The sequence below is a fragment of the Crocodylus siamensis genome, chromosome 4, assembly GCF_052110815.1.
Source record: "Crocodylus siamensis isolate JL-2025a chromosome 4, ASM5211081v1, whole genome shotgun sequence".
Classification (NCBI taxonomy): Eukaryota; Metazoa; Chordata; order Crocodylia; family Crocodylidae; genus Crocodylus; species Crocodylus siamensis.
The window spans coordinates 162,341,215-162,347,733 of record NC_143398.1 but is presented as its reverse complement, the minus strand read 5'-3'; the positions used below and the strand labels follow the sequence as shown (position 1 = coordinate 162,347,733).

The 6,519-nt window shown below is 46.3% G+C and overlaps 1 long non-coding RNA gene across 1 annotated transcript; it reads right to left on the bottom strand.

Annotated features, from left to right (window-relative positions):
* Nucleotides 1–1,002: 1,002 nt before the first annotated feature.
* LOC149867059 (uncharacterized) lies at nucleotides 1,003–3,524 on the bottom strand. Its single transcript, XR_016441609.1, has 3 exons — nucleotides 3,365–3,524; nucleotides 1,430–1,536; nucleotides 1,003–1,262 (listed from the first exon to the last, which is right to left on the bottom strand). It is a non-coding gene; the product is annotated as an uncharacterized LOC149867059 (long non-coding RNA).
* Between the last annotated feature and the right edge of the window lie 2,995 nt (nucleotides 3,525–6,519).

Sequence of the window (6,519 nt, the reverse complement as noted above, 5' to 3'; positions counted from 1 at the left end):
CACATTAACACACTCAGTCTTTGGTAACTGTCTGCTTTATATTCTGGAAGTCCCAATAAAGTTGACATTTCATATTCTGGCAACCCCAGTTGATTAATCGCTTTGTGCTTAGTAGATATTTTCCAGTCAATAAAGCTTCTGACTCTTCGCTGGACGAGCACTGGTGGTTAATCACAGAGCTCTCCTCGCCCACAGAGAAGTAGGGCTTGAATGAGTTTCAGCCCAACAGCACCCAGTGAAAGGAACAGATGAAAAATATTGTCCCTGACTTAAAATGAGTCAGGAAGTTGGCTAACTAAACTGAATAAATATAACCTGGGCAAAAGAGGAACAGTCAGAGCAAAACCTACCCCTACCCACCTAAGAATGAAAAGATTATCTCAGAATAGAAAATTCCAATTAAAGGTAACCATATTTGGCAAACAGAAGCAAGTTTATTAATATGCATTGGAGGAAAATTAAGTTAATTTTATGTATTGAGAAATGCGAGCTATATGGTATATAAAGAGAGGTGAGAAAGTGTCAGGAACACTCCTGAAGAAAGCTGAAGAGATCCTGTCACCAATCCAAGAACCTGTCTCAACATCAGACACAGAACCAGGAGCCTCAGACAAGATTTCACAGCCTGATCAACCAGTGAAGTTGTGCTGGCAACGTTATGGGGTATGTGAGCATCTGCTTCAATTTGTATTAGAATTGTATCTGTAAGAGTTCGATGAACTTGCTTTTAGTTTAGGACAACTGTGTCTTAGCCTCCTTGCCTGGTATAAGACCCATTATGGTGTCATAGGGATGCAACAGGGGCCACTGAATTAAATGGATTGAAATTCATCTGAAAACAAGGTCTGCGTGTCCTCAAAACAGCGCTTGTATGAAGCTTGGCTGCTTTGTGACTGACATCAGCACAGAGGTAAATTTCACACTGAAAGATCTGGTACTGAGAAGCTATTTCCAGAGGGCAGATTTCAACACACCCCAACAAGCTGACATTGCTGCCTGGCACTCAGCCAGGGAAAGCCAAAGCATTGACCTGATATTTATCTGCAGCCGGACATAGCGACCCTGCAGTCCATGGGACATTCTGGGAGCTACTTCGTTTTCAGTCACAAAGCCATGTGTCAGCTCCTCAGGCAGGCGTCAGTCCTTGCTGAATCACCCTTGAGATATTCCCCAGACAATGGGCCCATTTTTATGTGTCCCAGCTAATGCAGAAATACAACGGCTTCCGTGTTCATTTCTGGGGTGTGCCACTGAATCATGACCTGGTGAGAGAGAGAAAAATAGTGGTAGTGCCCCCACTGCTCCCAATGGTCCCAGTGTCTATAGATGATAGGCAACTGCAACTGGAAGAGTCCAGTGAAAATGCCAGTGAGCTTGTCTAATGGGGCAGTCAATTACAATGTGATACATCAGCATGTGTCAAACTTACCTCTCTTGCTTACAAATGGCAGCATCGGGCTCTGACTACACCAGCTGATATAATCCTGGTCCTTCCCCTCCGATAAGGGCATCGGGCAGATTTATGCTGGATTCATTCTGTTTAATGAGGGATAGGTCAAAATCAAAATGCAGTGGTGTTTAGCCAGTGAGTTTCCTCTCTGTGTTAGAGCACAGATATTGGGTGTGGAAATACGAGGAAGACATTTACTCTTGGAATTTATGGCTCATGTTTTCTGCAGGTTGTGGGGAGAGGTGCCAGAAAGAAGAAAAAGACTGGTGAGCAGAAGTCTACAAGGATTTAGTCCAGTCTATGTCTTGTCACTGGTTGTGGCTGGGACAATATGGAAAGAACTGCTCGGTAGTACGATGGATTTCTCCCATGTGTTTTCTATCTAAGCAACCCATCTACCACTAGAAGATCATTACAAAGGCATCTGAGTACCTCACGATATGCAGGCCAAATCATTTAACTGGTATAAACTAGTATAACTCCATAAAATTCAGATATGATGATTTTTATACCAACTGAGACCTGGCCCCTTGCCTCCATAGAGTATTTCATAGACTCTAATTTCCTCTTCCCTCTTATTGCCCCCAATCTCAGAAACTGGAAGGCCTCTTCCCTATCCATGCTGAAGATGAGGATGGATACATAAATGCATGTGTGTGGAGGTGCCTGCATCGTTTAATTTTTCTATCCTTCCAGTGATCTGCTTTACTGTGGAAATTCTAGGGACAGAGCCCAATGAAGTATTCACAACAAAATGGAAATAAACCAATCTGCCTTTTACATTGCCCTCCTTTTACACGTTCAAAAATGGAACAATTATATCTTCATCAGTTTTGCATCGACAAGTATGAACATATAGTCTTTTTCTATATGAAGACAGGCTTTTTTCCATTATATCTGCATTAACACAGCATTTCTTTGTGGGGATATGGAATGAAATTGCACAAAACAAACCAACAAACATTCACGCTCAGTTCTGCAATGCAAATTCACCCCAGGTAGAAAGCATGCACAAAGTCTATGCTTCCTGTAAGTCCTTGCTTTAACAACTGAGATTTGCCCTGTGTTAATCTTGCTCTAGATGAGTATAAATCTGCTGGCATTTATTGCCTTTGTTGCCAATTAGGATGTTGCTATTAGATTAGACACAATTGGAAAGAAACCTAATGGGGTCAAAGTCATCCCTTGAGCAACTCCACTAACTTGAATGGCGTTACACCAAGGATGTTTGTGTTGGCTAACTTTATGGATCTGTGCCTCCTGAGGAGGACAGATGGGTCAAGAGAAATCTCCTGGGGTGTATGCTACTAGTTGTGCCTAGGCATAAGAGCAAAACATTATGAAAGAGAGGATTTTGCAGAAGTGCCCTGTGTTCCTTCTCATTGTGCAAGGTGTCCCAGCTATTTGAATACCACAGGTTGTACTCCTGGAGAACTCACAGCTACTCACCCCCTTGCAGGTGCTAAGCAGGCAGCAGTGCACAGGTCCAGATTCGGTGGCATCAGTAGAAGTCCACCTGACTCTTACCAGCTTGAGCTCCAAAAGGGGAGGGCTGCAGCAATGCTAACAGCACAAGCTCATTGCAACTTTTCACCCATTCCCTCATTTCATTTGGACAAAAACAGGCCCATGTGGCTGCAAAGACCTTTTAGAAACCTGCGCAGAGCCCCCCGGTAATAATCCACAGGGGCCTCCATTCCCTTCAACAAGGTGATCACAAGCTGTCTGCTGCCAATATCTTTCACTTTTATGGGAACAGACTTGCACGCACCATGGCTCCTGCTCCCCGGGGCTCCCCCTGATCTCCAAATTAGGTTCCCAGGCAGCCCCCACTGCCCAGTTCCCCAGTGGGCAGGTTATTAGAAGCCTAGAAGGAATTTAAGCCCCAAGCCCAAGGGCCTTGGGCTCTCTAACCTGGTGAATGAGATGCTGCAATGATCACGAACAACTGTAAACACCTTCCAGTCCTCTTCCTTTTCCTCTTTTAAGTTTCTACTTCCCAGCGCTGTCAGAGGCATAAAAGATCTTTTGTGAACTTGGAAGAAGTGTTGCCAGGTATAAGAACACGTTTCCAACCTTGCAACCAAACATCTGCTCCATGCAGCTGGCCTCCGGGTCAGCAAGGGAATTGGGGAGAGGAGGTAGTTTCCAGTTTGCATGTGTGTGTTTTTGCAAAGGAAACAGCAGTAGATTTGTGGCCGGAAGTAAGATCTATCATGAATCCGGCTCTTGGAGTGTTAGGGATTTATAACTGAGGGGATCAGGGAGGCTGTATCTCTGTGATTGGCTTTTGGAACAGGTGGACTCCTGCAGTTCAGAGTCTTCACATCTGTTCAGCTCTCCCTGGATGCTGCAGGGTCTATGGAAAACACTGAAGGCTAACAAATTCATCCCTGCTGCTTTTTGCTGGTTTGCCCCCCACCCAGTCTCCCTTGTTATTTGTAAATAATGACAGGTGTTTGCTTGGCTTGCCCCACAAACGTTTCTCTGTAACCCTTATGTGTGGGGCCATATGGCCTGTGCTACACAGGGCTAGCAGGTGGAAGCTAGCCCAGTGCGCTACGGTACCGCAAAAAAAAAAGTGAATGAAAGCAAGCCAAGGCCAGGAGAGAAGTCCATCTCTTCCACTGCCACAGACCCTGACTTGGCTTTTAATCTAAGGAGTGAAAATCAGGAAGGCCACCACCAATGGAGTTACAAATGTGTAAAACTGGAGTAAGCAAAGGAGGCTCAATTATAAGGTATGCATCTGTGCAAATGGCACACAACACCAGTCCATCTGGTGCTGGGGTCTGCAACAGAGCCAGAAACTGTCACAGCCTGTCCAACCTTCCCAACAATGGAACGAAAGGCTTTCTGTCTGCTACAGGGTTGGATCTGTACAGCAACACATGCACACACAAATATATTGGGCACATATATAAATATTATGGGCTGTCTCTTTCCCTCCCGCCTCCCCCGCTCAGACAGCCTGCATGTGTGCTAACAAGAGCCTGCTGTCACTGACATCGACTGGAATTTTGCCATTGATTTCAGTGGAAACAGGATTTGATCCTTTATCTGTGCACACATGGCACATGCATATGCAAATGCACGCATGCATAGTCTGCACTTAGGGCACACCTAGGGCCAGATCCTGCCATAGGAAATCAATAAAACTATTGATTTTTGGTGCTCTGCATGTACTAGCATGGTCATCCCTCATATAAAGCATCACAAATATGCCTGCAGTGCCCACACCCAGCTTGTTTCTCCCAGCAGCCTTGGCTCTTTGTGTGAGATGGGACCACGGACCATGGATGGACCCGGACCTTGTTCAACAAGCTGCATTTTGTCTGTTTCTATTTTTGTGGGTGGCTGCAGTTGCTCCCTGATGCACAGGGGAGGAGCTGGGAGCAAGCATTCCCAGAGCACAAAAGAGCTCCGCTGGCCTTTGATGAGTAATGACTGAGCCCTGGAGGCAGAATCCTTCTCATCCAATCCTTCAGCCACAACAACTCCGCCAATTCTCAGCACAACTCCTCCCTGCTCCTCCTTTCCTTGTTCTGCATCCACCACAGTGGTGACTGAGGCACTTTTGTTTAGGGACATAAAGCCAAAGAATTTCACCAAAAAAAAAAAAAAAGGGCCACAAGGACCGCATTCACCCACAGCCATGTTTGCCCTCTTTGCCTGGACTGCAGCACTTGTGGGCAGGGGAAAACCTACACCAGCAGCCCCACCCTGGAACATCCAGCCCAACTCTATGCCACTGCATGCCAAGTTAACACAGGGTCCTTTGCCTGGGGGAGAGCGGCAGTATGCCTGGGGGCTGAGGAGTGCAGCATTCTCCTGGAGGAGGTGCAAACTCCCTTGGAGAAGCTTGAAATGCTAACAGCCTGACACTCCACAACTGCCCCTTGCTCAGCGGGTGTGCAGGCCTAGGGGGGTTTACATGGAGTTGACAGCAGAACTCCAGAGAAACAGTGCACCCACAGCTCATGCCCTTCAATGCTGACAGAACTATCCACTCGGCTGGCAGACACCAGCAGTGCTGAGCAAAATAAGTCTTGTGCAGCTGGCAGAAGGCATATGTAGACACGTCTGCACCTTCTACCAGATTCTGATGTCCATTCATTCATCAGCTGGTGCCTTTCCAAGGTGCATTTTATACCCAACAGCAAGGCTACTGAGTGGTAGATATAGGGTCACTAGAAATAGGGTCACTAGAAATAGCCTCAGTGTCCTTGTCTCTCCCTCTAGGCTACTCCTTGTTATATAACAGGTGGGGCTAGCATAACAGCACTACATCCTTGCTCAAATTCTCCTCACCTGAGCTCAGCCACTGCCCTGTTGAACAACTCAGGGATGCTTCTGCAGAAACCAATGGCAAACTCCTCTTTGCACTCCTGGAGGCAGGATGGACCACCTGGCTATGATCATATCTCTACCTATATATAATAGTTTCACTCGTCACTGACACAACCACATCTGGGAAGGGATTCACTGACCCAGAGCAACTATTTAGGAGAGGAAATGAAGAAGTATACTATCTGCATCTGAAACTTCAGGGGAAAATTTGCTTGGGTATTAGTATAATCATCCTATCCCTCACACATGGTGTTACAGAACCCACAAAGCTGGGCTCTCAGCTATACATCATTCATGAATGAAGGGGTCTGCAGTAACAAAGCATCCCTTAGTAATTTGCTGAGACACTCGTTAAGTAGGACTCAAAAAAGGGAAGACCACCTGGTCCTGATCGTCACTTGGTGATATTTTCCTCTCTATATGTTGGCCTCTCCTTTCGCTGATGATTAGTAAGTGAAAACTAACAAGGTGACAATCTGAGGTGACAGAGCTACAGATGGGACAGCAGCAAAGCAGACTGCCCCAAGCATGAAACATATTTGGCCTTAACAAAGTATGTTCCCAAGAGTGGGGTTGGCAAGGTGCTGATGGGACACCCCTCCTGCCCCTCTCCGCTCTTCAGTGAGCTTTGAGAATGATCAGGCTGATGCAAGGCCTCAGTGGGGATCACTGCTGGTCACCACCACACAACAATGCTTGATGGGTCTATTTCCAAACTC